Here is an 18,768-nt window from a genome sequence, read left to right on the forward strand (position 1 = left end):
CTCCCTTGTCCCTCCACGGGTTTCTCTTTCTCTCCTTACGAATTATCATTCATGTACCCCTCTTTCCCAAGCTTGATTAGCAGAGTTTATTTAGCATAATGGGTCTTATCTTAGGCTGGGGCTGAGCTGAGTGTGAGCATGAAAAATGAAAAGTCAGACTTTGAGAACTCCACCTTCATTTCCACTAGAAATGGTTACACCAGGTGAACGAGGGTATGTGGGTGAGGGAGGGGCTTGGGGCAGAGAGGAGTGTTAGGGGAATGGGCACATTTCTCCATTGCTGGGAGCAGTTTCTATGGTACCAGTAGTCCTGAAGGTAGCATGCCAAGACTGTTCAGAAGCCTGAAAAATTTGGATACTCTTTAACCCAGCACAATTTTATTCCTAAGACTGTGTCTGAAGAAAATAATCATGGGGCTCCCTGGAAGATTTTGTTTCAAACACTATTTGCCATTAGCCAAAAACAAAACAAAAGGCTGGAGATGACTTAAATGCCCAGCCTTTGAGGGTTGGGTACAATTTATGGTACAGCTATGTGGGGTACTGTACATGGCTCACTGGAGATCCTTGGGTACATGTATATTATGTAGCCATTAAAATGATGCTGCTGAAGATTACTTAATGACACAGCACTTACTAAACCATGCCTAGCTTTATTACATCTTTGTAAAAAATCTGAAAAATAAAAAGAAACAAGCAGAGTATGTTATCTGTAGTTATCTTGGATGAAGAAAGAATGGGTATATTTTGTCTTTTTCATTTAATTATATTTTCTAAAATTTATAGATTGAACATACTTTTTTTGACACAAGGAAAAACAATTACTTTAAAAACAAATGCTCCCTATTCAGACAACTATAATAATATATGGGTTGAAAATTTAGGATCAGTTAAACATGCTTCCAAAATGAATTAGAAATTAAATTCACTTTTAAAAAAAATTTTTTTTTGAGACGGAGTTTTGCTCTTGTTGTCCAGGCTGGAGTGCGATGGCGCGATCTTGGCTCACTGCAACCTCCGCCTCCCGGGTTCAAGTGATGCTCCTGCCTCAGCCTCCCAAGTAGCTGGGGTTACAGGCATGAATTCACATTTGTAACAGCATAAACAACATACTGTAGGTCAAAGGAGACTGTGTTGATTGAAATCCATTGTCTGCAGGCCTTCTCTAAACACAAGACTTGGGCCCAGTCTGTAGCTTTCTAACCCTTGCTTTTTCTTACCACATGTAGTGAGTAGCACAAGGATTCCGTGACTGTAGTAGAGTTTGCTTTGCCTGATCTGCAACTCACTCTCAAACTGTACAGCCCCAGAGGGATGAGTCCGGGTGAACAGGTAACTCGTTTCGGTCCTGGAAGGGAGGCTGGCTGCCCCAGAGCTGGCAGCGGGAGGAGCAAAGACTCTTTACTCCTGAATGTATTAACGTTTGTGCTTCTGGTGAAACTTTGCTTTGTTGTTGTTTTTTAACCCCCTGCAGGCAAGGGGAGAGCCAATTGCGCAGAGCCCTGCAGCCAGCAGTCCAGGGAGAAGTGGTGAATGTCATGGAGCCCAGCTGAAATGGACTGGCCGCCTTGAGCCTGTCCCAAGCCCTGGTGCCAGGTGTCCATCCCAGCGCTGAGGTAAGACCCCTTGAATCCTGGCCTGAGGAAGAGAGGACACAGTGCCTTTTTTGCAGGGGCAGGAGGCAGAGGGCCTTCTCAGGAAAAAAGGAGCAGTTAGTTGTTTCTGGTTCAGTCAAACCGTCTGCTTCAGCCTCAGCCCACTGGGAGGCAAGGTCATTTGGTGGCCAAAGAGGCTTCTGGTTTGTCAGAGCAGGTCTTTGGACTCTTGATGGGAGTTGTATTTTCTCAGTTGCTGGTGAAATTTGAATTCCCAAGGGAATACATTTATCCTCCAGGTAAGACTGCACCGGGTTCAGATGAATGCTTAACTTGAGTTTACCTCCGCTGCTCTGCAAGGGAGCTCTTGGGAAACACACACACGCGCGCGCGTGCTGTGCTGTCTCTCTTTCAACCCAAGGGTGACAGAGTGACACATTATGCAGAGAGGTTATTCCAAAACATTCTGGGAAGCTCACTAAAAATTGATTTTAATTACCTAGATACATTCTGATTATAAAGGTAGTATGTGCTCATAGGATGTTTGGAAAAATTCTGTTGTGGAAGAAAATACAATATATCTGAAATCCTGCCCCTGTTAACCATCCTCCAGGTGGTTTTCTATTAAGATTACTCTTTAAGCTTCCATAGGATGTTGATTTTCCTGCGTGGAGGTGGAAAGGTGATGAGGCAGAAGGAGAACTTGCCCCTAATCTGGAAACTCTGTTTCTCAATTTTTATATGTTGAAGAATTTTGCAAACTGCTTGTTAAAAACGATTAAAAACGATGGGTGGCTTGAAACTGACCACGATGGGGAAACTTATGCCATGGAAATGAGCAGGTGCTACAACCCAGGGCTTTTTTTGTTTTGGAAATTCCGATTAGATAAGCCAGCTGCTGGTTTCAGGGCTTACCCTACCCCAGGCTGTGGGGCATCCAGCAAATCACTTCCCCTATGCACTCCTTCATTTCCTCACCTGTGAACGGTAGGTGCCCAGTAACATGAGTTGCATGAGTAAATGAAAGTGAGATTTCCGTCATTATTTCATACAACAATCGTGAGAGTCCCATAAAATAATGAAAACAGAAATGTTTTGCATACAGTGAGCCTCCCTGCCCCTGTAGAGAGGGGCTTAGTTGACTGGGCAACCTTTGGTTTAGTGGTAGAAGTTGGCTGCATTTCCCCCTTTGGCTCTTGCTCCTTGGGGAGCCTTTGGATTACTGACACCCTTTTATAAAGGCAGCTGAAAACCCACCATTTACTGGCCCACACCTGCGGCACATTTCCTTCCTGGAAAAGTCAAGAAGTTGGTCAGAGAAGTGTGAAAAGGGAGCCTCGGCAATGCAGGACGTAAGAGCCAGAACTGAAATCAGAGCTTTTGGCTCATAATCTCTAATGCGGGTGTGGGGGACTTCCTGCCAAATGTGAAAATGCAACAAAAGCCTCTTTCTTCAAAGCCCTGCTGTTGCAGCAGATTAGAGCTAATAAATTAGCATAATGAAGTCCTAGCCTCTGTCCCCCTCCCTCTGCTTCCTGAATCTCTTCATGTGTCCCAAAGGAGGGATAGGGAGCGGGTGGGATATCCGTTAAGCACCAGTTTGTCTTTGTAGAATGGTAGGTTCAGAAAATTATAAAGGTGGTAAGGTCTACAGAGTCCATCTGGTCCCACAGCCTCATTTTAAGAACCCCAGGCCACTGAGCTGGTGATTACCAGTGCCTGAGGCGAAAGTATGTACTCCTGGGAGGAAGGGAGCTCAGGTTGAGGGGTGGAGGGTGCAGCGCTGCTCAGGAGGCCGGCCGCCTCTTCATGGAGCTTACATATAACTGGCAGGGAACGTGGTGGGTGGTCTCCAGGTGCCAGCCCTGCCTCTTCCCTTCCTAGTCCTTCCCCTGTATCTGAAGTCCCAGTGTACTTCCTGAGGTGCCTCTCTCTAGTGTGTTTGGACTTAAGGCCATCAGAGGCCTGGTTTTCTGGTCAGCAAAATCAACTAAGATCTTATTTTTTATTTTTTATTTTTTTTTGGGACGGAGTGTCGCTCTGTTGCGCAGGCTGGAGTACAGTGGTGTGATCTCAGCTCACTGCAACCTCCGCCTCCCAGCTTTAAGTGATTCTCCTGCCTTAGCCTGCCGAGTAGCTGGGATTATAGGCATGTGCCACCACGCTGGCTAATTATTTTGTATTTTTAGTAGAGACCGGGTTTTACCATGTTGGTCAGGCTGGTCTCTTATCTCCTGACCTCAGGTGATCTGCCCACCTAGGCCTCCCAACGTGCTGGGATTACAGGTGTGAGCCATCATGCCTGACCTAACTAAGATCTTATCCTGAGAACCTTTAGGTCTGTTTATGACAAGGGGAAGGAAGGGAAGAGGCTGTTGATTGAGCTCATGATGGTTCCCGGCACAGTGTTTTGTGATCTGTCTACATTGTCTTATTTAATTCTGCAATGAGCTAACAAGGTATCTATCCCATGTCACAGATGTAGAAATTGGGTCTCACAGAGGTAAAGAGACTTCTGCAAGATTTCACAGCTCATAAGCAAAAGAGATTCACTAAGGCTGCCTGTGACCTCCACAGCTTCTCAAAGCCAGTGAGTGCTCTTAATGGCAAGCACTTGCCCACGTGGTAGTTCCAAAATCCAGTTCCGACACACAGAGTCTCTCCCGTCGGGGAATATCATTCCATCTCGGAAGCTCTGTGAACAGCTGCAGCTCAAAGTGCTTGGAGCTTTGCAAAATGCCGCACTGTTCCTTTCAAACCCCAAGGGCTCTTCCTTGTAGAGTAAGATAGCACCAGAGCTGGGAGCATTTATAGAGTGCTATAGTGTAGTCCTCTCATTCAGCTGATGCCCCAGGAGGTGAGGCCCAGTGGTGCTGGGCCCCCAGATCTCCCCGCCAGTTAGAAGCAACGGGCGTGTCAGTCTCTGGACTCTCAGAACTGTTTCCCGGGGAGCGCACAAAGACAGATATGCTTGCTTTTCCTCTGCAACTCAGGAAGAGATTATTCCTCTGGCTAGAGGGATTTAATTTAGTTCCACAGATACTTACTGAAAGCCTACTATGTGCCCTGCCAAATATCTCAGCTTGTTTGGGCAAGAAACTCTGGCCCACACTTGGACGTACAGATCTGACAGGGACAAGAGGAGGAGCTGCCATACTTCAAGGCTGTTTAGGACCTTCTCTTTTCCATCCGTTCTGTCACCGCTCATGTCCAGCCTTTCCTTCAAGAAATCTAAAGGAGAAATTATGTCTCAAGTAGCTGTGTGTCCAGGGTTTCCAGACTCCTGAAGAGGTGTTTTTTTTTGTTTGTGTGTTTGTTTTATAGATGGTGTCTCGCTCTGTTGCCCAGGCTGGAGTGCAGTGGCACAATCTCAGCTTACTGCAACCTCCGCCTCCCGGGTTCAAGCGAGTCTCCTACTTCAGCCTCCCAAGTAGCTGAGATTATAGGCGCCTACAACCACACCCAGCTAATTTTTGTATTTTTAGTAGAGATGGGGTTTTGCCATGTTGGCCAGGCTGGTCTTGAACTCCTGACCTCAGGTGATCCACATGGCTCAGCCTCCCAAAGTGCCAGGATTACAAGTGTGAGCCACTGCACCTAGCCCGAACACAGAGTTTTAAGCACCTAACTTGCTAACTGGGGAACAAACCAGCAGATGGGGGAGGGAGTCAGGGTCTTTGGAAGATACTTGCTGAGGGACAGGGCTGAGGGGAGGAGGCAGAGTGGCAGAGGGAGTGATTTGGGGAGACACTGCTAAGTGGAGGTGGTGCCCTGCCTTCAGCTTTGGCTCAGCAGGGCACTCAACATGAATTAGAGCCGAAAGAGCTTCTTGGAAGGCTTGATCATTAGCCATCATGTCTTTCACTTAAGGAAATGGAGGCCCAGAAAGGGGAAGGATGTTATTTGCAGCATGAGAGGAACTGGAGTCTGTTCTGCTGACTGTCTGGTCGGGTCCTTGACACAAAACCACCGTGGCAGTAGAGGCCAGGGTGTCCTGGGGAGCAGGCACAGCCCACTTCCTGCCTTAGCCCATCTGGCCCAGGATGGGCTGGCTTTGGCTGTTGGAGGTATTTGTGGCAGTGGCAATCCAAGAGAGAGAGGGTGTCATTTTAGTGATGCCAGAGATCTCCTGCAGCCCCAGCCCCTCATTCTCATTTGGAGCCTTCTTAGAGGTCTTGCTTAGGCCGGGGAGTTACGGCCTGTGGCTTCAGGTTGGGAGTTTGTCACTTGTAGAAAGGCATCACAGTACGGAGAAAAGTGGCCCAGCTTTGAAGCCATTTGACTTGAGTCTGAGCCTGACTTGACCATAGCTGCATGACCTCCCGGCTTTCTGATCCAGTTTCATCATCTGTAAAATGGGCCGAATAATACCTACCTTGAGTGAAGATGAATAATTATTTATATAAAGTTTTTTTCCCCACAAAGTAGATGCCTATTAGATGGTACCCATTAATCTTTTTTTATATACCCTTATTGAGGTGTAACTGACAGACAAAACCCTGCACATACTTAAACTGTACAACTTGGTGAGTTTTGACATATGCATACAGTCATGAAACTATTCCCACAATTAAGCTAATGAACATAACGATTACCCCTAAAAGTGTCCTCCTGAGCTTTATCCCTCCCTCCTGCCCCCTTCCATCTCCTGCCCTCCATCCCCAGGCAACCACTAGACTAAGCTGCTTTCTCACACTATAGATTCGTCTGCATTTTCTGGAACTTTATGTAAATGGAATTATACAGCATGCATTTTTTTTCATTCAGCATAATTATTTTGCTGTTCACCAATGTTGTGTGTATCAGTAGTCCTAGTTGTGGATATACCACAATTTATTTATTCATTTACTTGTTGACACACATTTAGGTTGTTTCAAATTTTGGACTATTAAAATAAAGCCATTAGAATCATTTGTGGAAAAAAATGTTGTGGGGACATAAGTATTTATTTCTCATGAGTAATCTCCTAAGAGTAGAATGGCTGGGTCATGTGGTGGGCATTTGTTTAACTTTTAAAGAAGCTGCCAAACTGTCACCTAGAGCATGGGTACCATTTTATATCACCACCAGCTCTGTACTAGAATTCCAGGCACTTCACTTCCTTGCCAACACTTGGTATGGTCTATCTTTTTCTTTTTCTTTTTTTCTTTCTTTCTTTCTTTTTTTTTTTGAGACAGTCTCACTTTGTGGCCCAGGCTGGAATGTAGTGGCTCAATCTCAGCTCACTGCAACCTCCGCCTCCGGAGTTCAAGCGATTCTCCTGCCTCAGCCTCCCGAGTAGCTGGGATTACAGGCGTGCGCCACCATACCTGGCTTATTTTTGTATTTTTAGTAGAGACAGGGTTTCACCATGTTAGCCAGGCTGGTGTTGAACTCCTGACCTCAAGTGATCTACCTGCCTCAGCCCCACAAAGTGCTGGGATTACAGGCATGAGCCACAGCTTGCAGCCCATCTTTTTCATTTTAATAGGTGTATGGTGATATCTCATTGTGTTTTTTTGTGCATTCCCATAAACACTAAGGATATTGAGCTTCATTTTTATGTGCTTGTTTGCCACCTGCATGGCTCCTCTGGTGAAATGTTTAGATTTTTTTGCCCATTTAAAGAAAATTGGGTTGTCTTCTTATGATCGAGTTGTAAGGTTTCCTTATATATTCTACAGATAAGTCCTTTATTGGATATGCTTTGCAAAATTGTTCTCCAATTCTGTGGCTTGTACATGACAGGAGATGGAAGCAAGTAAACTAATTATTGCAATTCAGTTGAATAAGTGCTGTGCACAGGAAGTGCAGAGGAAGAGCGGTGATCTCAGGATGGGGAGTCAAGGAAGCTTCCTTAAGGAGAAGCTATATGAAGTGGATCTTAAAGGACATGAAAAGTTATCTAGGTGAGGGAAGGGTAGCCTCAGTAGAAGTTTGTATGTGCAAAGGCATGGAAATATGAAATGTCATGGTACACACAGTACTATGAATAATTTGACCTGGTTGGAACACCAGGATTTTGGAGCAAAGAGTCTGAAGTGGAATCCCAGTTTTCTTACTGGCTGTGTGCCTTTTCTTTTTATTTAACTTTTTATTTGGAAACAATTGTAGATGCACAGGAAGTTGAAAAGATAGTCCAGAGACTCCTGGTGCATCCTTCATTTAGTTTCTTGTTTCTTCTTACATAATTATAGTATGATATAAAAACCAGGCATCTGAGATTGGTACAACATGTGTGTATAGTTTGTGTCATTTTCTCTTGTGTGTAGGTTAGTATAGGCATCACTAGAATCAAGATGGAGAACTATTTCTTTTTCTTTTTCTTTTCCTTTTTTTTTTGAGACGGAGTCTCACTCTGTCACCCAGGCTGGAGTGCAGTGGCGCGACCTCGACTCACTGCAACCACCGCCTCCCAGGTTCAAGCAGTTCTCCTGCCTCAGCCTCCCGAGTAGCTGGATTTACAGGCGTCTGCCACCACGCCCGGCAAATTTTTTTTATTTTTTATTTTTAGTAGAGACAAGGTTTCACTGTGTTAGCCAGGATGGTCTCTATCTCCTGATCTCGTGATCTGCCCGCCTCAGCCTCCCAAAGTGCTGGGATTACAGATGTGAGCCACCGCGCCCGGTGGGTACAGAACTATTTTATCATCAAAAAGGTCTTCCTTGTGCTGACCCTTGATTGTCACCCTGCCCCCACCTCTGTTTTTCACTTTTATAATTTTGCCTTTTGAGAATATTCTCTAAATAGGATCATACAATATACAACCCTTTGAGGTTGGCTTTTTTGCACTCATCATAATGCCCTTCAGGTCTACTAAAATAGTTGAATTTATCAATAGTTTGCTCTTTTTTTGTAATTACCGAATAGTATTCCATGGTATGCATGTATCACAGTTTAACTGTTTGCCTATGGAAGGGCATTTTGATTAATTTCAGTTTTTGGCTATTACAAGTTAAGCTGCTATGAACAATTGTGTTCTGATTTTTGTGTGGACATAAATTTTTGCTTCTCTGATATAAATGCCGAGGATTTCTATTGCTAAGTTGCATGGTGAGCATATTATTTCGTTTTTGAAGAAACGGCCAAACCATTTCCTAGAGTGGCTGTATCACTTTACATTCCCACCAGCAACATAATCCACTTCCTCTACATGCTTGCCAGCATTTGGTGTTGTCACTTTTTCTCAACTTTAGCTGTTCCCTGTTTTTTGGACATGGAGTTTCACTCTTTTCACCCAGCCTGGAGTGCAGTGGTGCTATCTTGGCTCACTGCAACCTTCGCCTCCCGGGTTCAAGCGATTCTTCTGCCTCAGCCTCCCGAGTAGCTGGGATTACAGGTGTGCGCCACCACGCCTGGCTAATTTTTTTGTATTTTTAGTAGAGAGGGGGTTTCGCCATGTTGGCCAGTCTGGTCTCGAACTCCTGACCTCAGGTGATCCGCGCATCTCGGCCTCCCGAAGTGCTGGGATTATAGGCGTGAGCCATTGTGCCCGGCCAACTTTAGCTGTTTTAATAGATGTGTAGTGATATCTTATTGTGGTCTTAATTTGTGTTTCCCTAACAGCTGGTTGTGTGCCTCTCTTTCTGCTCCCCCAGTCTGGCTGTCTGAATCTAGACCACAGCCTGTACTCCTTAAGTGTTGGAAGCAAGAGGATTTGATGCTGACAAACCCCCTGCCATCATTTTCAGAGCTGTCCCAGGAATTTGACTTCCTTGTTCTTCAGCCCAGTTCACCAGTTATAGGAAGTCTTTCGTCATTGTCCTGGGTGGCCCATGAAAAGTGATATTTTATAGAGCTGTGTATTTTTCCAGGGAGGATTGTTTTTGTTCACAGATGAGCAAACATCCTGTAAGTGCTGATTTTTTACTGTGTTTCCACCCTGTTCCTCCCTGGTGCCAGCGTGCCAACATCTCTACTTACTGGCAGCCGAGATGAAGAAACCTCTAGAGTTGGCCCAGGAGGACTGTTTTCTCGGTGTTTAGAGATCATACAGTGCCAAGGGCAGCTGCCATGGCCTCAAGCCTTCCCTAGCTTAGCATCTTCTACTCTTTCCTCTTACAGATGGAGAGACAACTTCAATGCACTGGGGAAAGAAACGAATGATGACAGTGAATGATGATACTGCACTTCTTGTGGACCAGGCTCTAAGTGTTTTATGTACATTAATTCACTTAATCCCCATGACAACCCTAAGAATTGGGTACAATTTATAACTCCATTTTATAAATGAGGAAAGAGGTGTAGAGAGGTCTCATAGGTAGTAAATTGGAATTTGAACCTGGGGAGTATGACACCCAGGTTTATCCTCTTAGTCATTACGCTATGCTACCTGCTACTTCCTTCCTTTCTTTCTTTTCTTTCTTCCTTTCTTTTCTTTTCTTCTTTTCTTTTCTTTCTTTCTTTCTCTCTTTCTTCCCTTCCTTCCTTCCTTCCTTCCTTCCTTCCTTCCTTCCTTCCTTCTTTTTTTTTCTTTTTTGAGATAGGGTCTCACTCTGACACCCAGGCTGGAGTGCGCCTGGGAGGGATGTTGTCTCACTACTACAACCTCCACCTCCCAGGTTCAAGCGATTCACATGTCTCAGCCTCCCAAGTAGCTGGGACTACAGGCATGAGCCACCACTCCCATCTAATTTTTTGAGTTTTTAGTAGAGACAGGGTTTTGCCATGTTGACCAGTCTGGTCTCGAACTCCTGACCTCCTGTGATCTGCCCGTCCCGGCCTCCCAAAGTATTGGGATTACAGGCGTGAGCCACCATGCCCAGCCATTGCTTGTTACTATGTGTACACTACCTGCACTAGGGTGGATAGAACCTCGTGTGGCACACACATATGACGCCACGTAACATGGCTCATGTGTTCACAGTGCCCAGCACAGAAGCATGCACATAGTAGGTGTTTATTTAAAAAGTTGATTGAATGCTGAATGAGTGAGTGGGCACTCTTCACTGACGAGCTGGGGTAAGGCACATACTCCCTGTTTGATTTCAGTGTAGTACTGCCCTATAGCTGGGCAGACACCTTGGTGTCTCCCCTTAGGAGCATGTGGGAAGAAGAGGAGGATTTGCCATGAGCTTTCTCTGGGACGGGAGCAGTTTGGGATGTTGAGATGGGAAATGGAGTATTGAGAAGTGAGTGTATTTCCAGGGGGAATGGGGAGGTCTTTGGAGACCTGCATTGGCCATGGGCTGCTCAGGTGTGAGTGGGCTCAGGCTCTGGATCACCGCTAGGAAGATGCTCTTCTATTTATTTATTTTTTATTTTTATTTCTGAGATGGAGTTTTGCTCTTGTTGTCCAGGCTGGAGTGCAATGGTGCAATCTCAGCTCACGGCAACCTCCACCTCCCGGGTTCAAGTGATTCTCCCACCTCAGCCTCCTGAGTAGCTGGGATTGCAGGCGCCTGCCATCACGCCCAGCTAATTTGTATATTTTTAGTAGAGACAGGGTTTCACCATGTTAGTCAGGCTGGTCTTGAACTCCCGACCTCACGTGATCTGCCCGTCTTGGCCTCCCAGAGTGCTGGGATTACAGGCGTGAGCCACCGCGCCCGGCCCTCTTCTGTTTTCTGAGTCTCCTGTGCTCTCAGGGCTGGCTCACATACACTGCAGGGAGAGGTTGGAGGAGGATGACACAGGGGACTGGACCTTGGAAGACAGCACATGATTGCACTGGCCCTCAGATTTTCAACCCCCTGCCTGTGCAGCAGTAACCTTGACTGCATTGTAGGGACTCCCATCCACTTCATCTCACCCTTGCCCATCAGGGGCGTCTGGGAAAGAGGTTTCTAGCCTGACAGATCTGAGTTCCAGTTGCAACGCCTCAGTTGCCTCACCTGTAGACAAAGCGGTAATAATAGCTGGTTTGTAGATGGTTGTGATGGCAAAGTGAAGAAGTGTCTTAGGGAGTGTTGGCTCCCTCTCCTAACTCTTTGCCTCTCCTCCTCTCCTGGAGGCCCTCTTCATGAACACCCAGCTGTAGGGCAGTGCTGCACTGAAAGAAAACGGCGGACATGTGCCTTACCCAAGTTCAGTCAGTGAAGAGTGTCCATTCACTCGTTCAGCATTCAATCGACTTTTTAAATGAACACCTACTGTGTGCTTGCTTCTGTGCTGGGCACTGTGAACACATGAGCCGTGGCACTTGACCTCCTGTAGCATGTGGTCTAAAGAGGGAGAGACAAATGCTACTGAAATAGTAACACAATCAAATGTGAAACCATGAATTGTGGGGGTTGCTGTGGAGGAAGCTCTGTGGTGCTGTGTGAATGAACCACAGCCTGGGAAGCCTCAGGAAAGTGATTTCAACCTAGGGTTTGACTCTCTAGCTTTGGGCCACGGGAGAGGCCAATGTGGAAGATTCAGTAGGATCAGTCCACTTTATGCTATATCCTGACTATAGGCTGACCAGGTGCCTGGCCACCCCAGGGCCCTCACCCCACCTCCAACAGCCTAGACCGTTCCGTGAGATTACCCATATCCAACCATTCACAGGTGCTGCGGATACTGCAGGAACCGAGACTGAGCTTGGATCCCACACCTTACAGACCTGGAGCATCTTTTCTGTTGTTTATTTTTGGGTTAGCTCATAACTTAGTTTATCACTCAGCCGAACAGAGTGAGCCACCATGGTGGTTTTGATCATCATACAGATATTTAAAGCCAACTTTATTGAGGTACAGTTTATATTCCATGAAATCAACCCATGTTAAGTATACAATTCAGTGATTTTTTTTTAGTAAACTTACTGAGCTGTGCAATTGTCACCACAATCCAGTTATAGAACATTTCCGTCGTTGGTGGGGTCAGCTTTAGATGCAAAAGGCAGGAGAATTATTTTTGTTTTTATGGAATTAGTTCTGTGTTCCCAGCAGGAAGATCTCATTAATTAATTAATTAATTCAATTAGTATTTACAGAGAGCCTGGTGGGGGTGGGGGGGCCCAGCAGGGCTGGGTGCAAAAGGGAATAAAGAAATAAACAAGTGGTGGGGGCTGCTTCACCGTGGCTGATGAGCTTCCCACTGAAGATACGCTGTTAAGTGTAGCCCAACTTGCCTGCTCAGATGGAGTTCGTGGCAGCTGCAGGGCAGGTTTCTGCTTTCTACCCTGTAGCTCTTATTTGAAGGCAAGGCAAAGGCCTTCGTTTGCAATTACCTGGTATTGCAGTGAATTATTGACTGAGCAGACAGAGAGACGTGTACTCGCCAACATCTACAAATAGCTCCGGGCTTTGGCAGGCCTGGATGCAGGATCTTGGAAAAGAGAAGAGTGGGTGTGCTGTTTACAGTGCAAAGATTTGACAGGTGAAATTGGGGCGAGGGTGCGCTGAGGGAGGAAAGGAGTGCAGGCAATGTCAGGGCCGGTGGCCAGGGTGAATCCAGGGAAGCGGGTGCCTGTGTGCATGGTGGGCGTTGCTTGGAGGCTGGGGAGTAAGTGGAGTATGGCCTCGTATACTAGACTGAGGCATTTGCACTTAATGGAGTAAACATGGAAGATGCAATTTCAGTGTCTGAGGAGGAGCTTAATGATTCAGAGCTGGACTTCAGGAGATTAATCTTTTGTGAGGAGGTAAGAAGTGGGGGATGGGTTGGGAGACTGTTGTGAGGGTCCTAGTATTAGATGATGTGGACTTGACGTGGACAGGGGCAGTGAGGCAAGGAAAGAAGAAGTGAATGGAAGAGAAAGTTCTGCCGGGTGACAGGGAGTGATTCTTCTCTGTCCCTGAGGTCCGTACCTGCCTGGCCATCTGCCTCTTGCCGTTCAACCAGTCTCCCTCTGCCTGTTCACAACTGAAGCTTCCCCACAGCATGTTCTCCCATGGCCTCTTTGTACTCTCCCATCCACCTCTTCCCTCTTGTTCTACTTCTCTTGCCCAGGAGGAAGGAGAGGATCCAGCGAAAGGGATGGAGAGGAACAGAACACTGTACCCATGAAAGGCAGTGCCAGGGCAGGCAGTGGAGAGAGACTTCCAGAGAGGGTGGCTGGCTGTGCCAAACGCCACAGAAGTGAGTGAGGCTGGCACTGAAGGAGGTCTGGGGGACTCAGGATTGGGACTAGGGTGAGACCTCCCTTACCTCATCCCAATCCTGGCCCTGGGGGGACCTGGGGACCTCGGAGAAAGCATTAGTTTACAACAAACCGGACCAAGTGTGGGACTGTTTCTTCCAAGGACAGCCTCCCAGCTTCCCATAGGAAACTGCCTGAAACTGCTTGGGACCCACTGGTCTCCTTCTTCCCCACCCCAGGACAGCCCCTCAGGGTCTCCATGGGCTTGCTAGAGTTCCTGCACACAGTTTCAAGACCACAGATCAAACTCACCTCCCCGCATCCTACCACAGAGAATTCTGAGACCCAGCAAAGTACCTGACTTGTCCAAGGTCCTCCAGTGAGGTATAACCTTGTGGGTCTTCCTTTGCTTTCCTTTGATTTATTATCTTCAGTTGGTTAACGCTCCCCTTTTATTCACCTCCCCCTAACCTTCCCCTCCTCCATAAGAATTGGAAATAGAGAGTTGATAGTTGAGGTCTGATTTATAGCTGAAGATTGAGGTCAAATTTCTAGCTGAAGATTGAAGTCCATTTATTGAGTGCCTACTTCTACCAAGCATTGTTTTAGAGGTGTTTACATATATCATTTCATTTAATTCTTTTTTTTTTTATTTGAGATAGCGTCTTGCTCTGTTGCCTAGGCTGGAGTGCAGTGGCACTATCTCGGCTCACTGCAACCTCCATCTCCCGGGTTCAAGCGATTCTCCTGCTTCAGCCTCCCAAGTAGCTGGAATTACAGGCATGCGCCCCCACACCTGGCTATTTTTTTTTTACATTTTTGGTAGAGACAGGGTTTCACCATGTTGGCCAGGCTGGCCTCGAACTCCTGACCTCAAGTGATCCACCTAGTTTGGCTTCTGAAAGTGCTGGGATTACAGGCGTGAGCCACTGTGCCCGGCCTTAATTCTTATGAGACCCCTTCAAAGTAGGTGTCATGACCCTATTTTCCTGATGAAGAAATAGAGGCTCCTAGAGACCGAATGGCTTACCTTTGGATGGTTACTCACTGGTGCTGCTGGTTTATATTCTCTCCCCACGCATGTATTTCTTCAGTCATTCATATTTACTGAGTGCTTTAATGCCAGGCACTGTTTTAGGTGCTGATACAATATGAATAAAGGACACAAAAATCCTGCCAAGACCTTCTCCGTTTGTCGCTTGCTTGCCAGAGGAGATGGGCTTGTTCTTTATAAAGTCTCCTGTGCTAGATGTCTCAGGGCTGGGTATAGCAGCTGCTGTGTTTATTGGCTATTGCTGAGATGAAATTCATGGCCCGATTTGCTTCTCAGCCAGCAAGGCATATGGACTTCTTTCTTTCTGCTCCCGGGGGTCTCTGAAGCCTTCTGCTGAAACTGCCCCTAGGCGAGATAGTTTATTCTGTAAGGAGTGTGACTGTGGCTCCCTCCCCCATGGCTTCTCCCCCATTTCTTTGCTTTTATCACCAGCGTTTTCCCTTAGCCACCACCACTAGCAGAATCCTGATTTAGTTCCACGATTTAGCCCTGATAAAGGCGAGCTATTTTGGCTTCGTCTGCCCTAGGTCCCAGTGAGAATTTGGACTCAGTGTTTTCACTTGTCATTTTAGACTGTTTGCCAGAGTTTGCGGAAAAAGGCCTGTATTATTAATGCCCTTGCTGGGAACAGCTGCACCCTGCCAGGTTGTCATGTGAGACCTCTGAAAAGCTCCGAGCTACAAGGCCCACAGCTCTCCTGGGCCCACTGGGTCAGGTGGGAAATGTGATCCTACAGAAACTGCAGGCAGCCAAGGAGGGCAGCAAGCAACTTGGAAGGAACTGATCAGAGTCTCATGCAGGATACACGGCCGTCCTGGGAGCGTCTCAGGAGGGCTAATTCCATCCCGTGCCTCCAGGGGCCTGCTATATTTGAAGATCTTTTAGCCTGAGGGATTTTATCACATCATATAAAAGACACATAAGATAAAAATGAAGATATTAATCATCAGTTTAATAATATTTAGAGAGCCATTATTCCTTATAGTGGTCACTATTCTTGTCACTTGAAATAGTTTTAATTTTCAGAACAAGCCTTTGAAGTGAATGGGACTTGTTATTGCCATTTAATAGATAAGAAAACAGTCTCAGCCAGGCATGGTGGCTCACTCCTGTAATCCCAGCACTTTGGGAGGCCAAGGTGGGAGGATCACCTGAGGTCAGGAGTTCGAGACCAGCCTGGCCATGGTGAAACCCCATCTTTACCAAAAATACAAAAATTAGCCAGGTGTGGTGGTGCACACCTGTAATCCCAGCTACTTGGGAGGCTGAGGCTAGAGAATCGCTTGAACCTGGGGGGCGGAGGTTGCAGTGAGCTGAGATCATGCCACTGCACTCCAGCCTGGGTGACAGAGCGAGACTCCATTTCAAAAAAAAATAAATAAATAAAAATAAAAGAAAAAACAGTCTCAGAGAGGTTAAGGGAATTACCCAAGGTTATGCCAGGTAGTAAATGGTAGAGGTGGAATTTGAACATAGTCTGTCTAGCTGGAAGCTCATGCTCCTTTCAGGATGTTGTGAGCCACCAGACACATCATATTTCTCTGACTCCTCCTCAGTTTATCTGTGCAGTTGGTTCCCACTCCTCTCTCTCCACGTTACTCTGTTAACAGCTTCTGGAGCCCGGTGTTCCAGGAGGGACTTGACCAGAGTTCACTATCTGCTGAGCCAGGGGTTAGCTGGGTAGATGGTGGGGCTGCAGGCCAGACCAGGAGCCAGAAAAGATGGTCTCTGGCACCCTGTCTTTTATTCACGGAAATGGCCCCTCTTCACCTCTTCATGCTGCATCAAAGCTCCTTTTTAGTGCTGGGAGCACACCATGGAGTTTAGAGAAAACAATCTAATAATGTTATTTGCTTGCTTAGAAAACCTCCACCAGTCCCAGTTGCTTGCAGGATAAATTGGGACTACAAATACCTCTGTCTGGAGCAGATGTCCTGTTGAAGACCATTTCTCATCACTGCAGCCCTTACACCCTGTCCCACCTCAGAGCTTCTCCCCATCCCTGAGCACAATGGGCTGCTTTCATGACTGAGCCTTTACACTGCTATTCTCTGTTGGGTATGCCTTGCTCTGCTTGGTGAACTCCTATTCAAACTTCAAAACCCGGGATGAACTTTACCTTTTCTGAACTTCTGACTTCCTCTAGTAGAGTTGGCATCACCTCCTCGGCCCTTAGTTTTTAATGCTTTACATGATTTTCCACCCAGTAGTTTATGGTCTTTCTCTAAGACCTCAGCAGCAGGAGCTGGGCCCTATTTATTTCTGTATCATCTGTATTTGGGGCATATTTGTGTGAACAAATGAATGAGGGCTCATTGTAAAACAAACTATATAAAGTATGAGTCACAGGTGGCTCCACTTTAACTGAAATGTTAGGTTAGGTTGGAGGAATTCAGAGAAAGGAGAGGTGATACCCTGAGGCCTAGCGCTATTGATTAGTTGACCAGTGAGCTATGCACTCTGCCTGAAGCATTACTGCAAATGAGCCTAGGACCTATTGAGAGAAGGTCCCGGGGGGTGAAGTAACAGTGGGAGGCCTTACAATTGGGAAGTGAAGCTTAGGTCTTCCCTGTTTTCCAGGCCAGACTCAAACTCTGTGCCTGATCTGCCTCCCAGGAGAAGAACTCCTTGGGCAGACCTGGAGAAAAAGTGGGGATTTTGGATGGTCCCCAAAGGAGGGTGGGGGTGTGTATTGTGCAGAAGAGGAGTCGAAACAGAGACAGGAGGAAGTCCAAGACAAACTTTCCTTCCTCAATACACAGTGCTTGGGGGCATCCTTCTGGCTGTAGCATCTGCCTAATAGCTGCTCCTAAGAATGCAACATGAGCTGAATTCAAACATGAATTTGGAGCCAGTACCTGAATATGTGGGTTGTTCTATGCCACTGGGCCCCCTGCCCGTTTAAATTCTCCTTCCCCTGCTGCCAAGGCTTCTGAGAAGTTGCTGTGTAGGCGCTTAATGCTTCGGAGATGGTCAGGTGTGAGTTTAAATCCTGGTCTCTGGCACTTTAATTGCTAATTGTGTAGCACTGAGCAAAAATAATAGGGATGCAGCTTTTATAGCGCCATTCAGGTCAGTGATGTTGGTGATACTGTTGAGAGCTTACTATGTGCCAGGTATTATGTTAAGTGGTTGATGATCATTATCTCATTTATTCCTCTGTATACCCTACAGGCAGATGCTGTCATCATTCTGAAATTCCAGATACATAACTGAGGTTCAGAGAGCTTAAGTAAGTTGCCTGAAGCCATGAAACAAACGATGATGGAATCAGATCATGGACCCTGATATGTCACACCTTAACCATTGTGCCATTGGTCTACAATTTGCCTGATCCTAAGAATCACCTGAGACTCTTGTTAAAAGGGTAATTCCCAGGCCCTGTCTCAGATTCTGATTCAGCCCAGCTGGGGTGGAGCCTGGGGAGCAGTGGATGCAGCCGGCACCCTGGATGATACTAGGATCTGGCAAGTTTAAGAAACACTATATTGTGCCTCCCTGCCTGTAAGGTGTGGCTCATGGTTGGCCCTCAAGAAATGTTAGCTGTTAGTATTATAATATAAATGGATTGAAAGGACAGCTTATTGTGAAAGAATGTACATCTTTAAAAAGCTTATTAGTCCTGACACTAGATTTTAAAGATAGAAGTTGGACAGGCGCGGTGGCTCATGCCTGTAATCCCAGGACTTTTGGAGGCCAAGGCAGGTGGATCACGAGATCCAGAGATCGAGACCATCCTGGCCAACATGGTGAAACCCGTTCTCTACTAAAATTACAAAAAAAAAAAAAAAAAATTAGCCAGGCAAGCTGGCAAGTGCCTGTAGTCCCAGCCATTAGGGAGGCTGAGGCAGGAAAATCGCTTGAACCTGGGAGGCGGAGGTTGCAGTGAGGATCACGCCACCGCACACCAGCCTGGGTGACAGAGAGAGACTCCATCTCAAAAAAAAGATAGAAGTCAAGGGGAAGTAGATTCTGGATCAATGAATCTATACTCTAATACTCTAAACTCAAAACTATCTGCAAATGGGATGAGTGCCTTTATAGGTCCCTGTCACTAGTGGTCAAGCAATCAGTGCCCTCACGTGTTGGGTGTGATGGCTGAGCTGTTCTTCAAGGACCCAGTCCTCAGTCAGTGT

General features: G+C 46.5%; 1 protein-coding gene across 2 annotated transcripts in view; it reads left to right on the forward strand.

The window, feature by feature from the left end:
- ST6GAL1 (ST6 beta-galactoside alpha-2,6-sialyltransferase 1) overlaps nt 1-18,768 on the forward strand; it is a 151,109-nt gene that overhangs the window by 33,793 nt on the left and 98,548 nt on the right. The window contains exons 2-3 of one of the 2 annotated variants that reach the window (XM_063620494.1): nt 1,475-1,616; nt 9,639-9,734. The gene's annotated coding sequence lies outside the window, so the exon portion shown is untranslated. The remainder of the gene's footprint in view (nt 1-1,474; nt 1,617-9,638; nt 9,735-18,768) is intronic. The other variant, XM_063620493.1, reaches the window with a different exon arrangement.

The sequence above is a fragment of the Symphalangus syndactylus genome, chromosome 17 (genome assembly GCF_028878055.3).
Source record: "Symphalangus syndactylus isolate Jambi chromosome 17, NHGRI_mSymSyn1-v2.1_pri, whole genome shotgun sequence".
NCBI lineage: Eukaryota > Metazoa > Chordata > Mammalia > Primates > Hylobatidae > Symphalangus > Symphalangus syndactylus.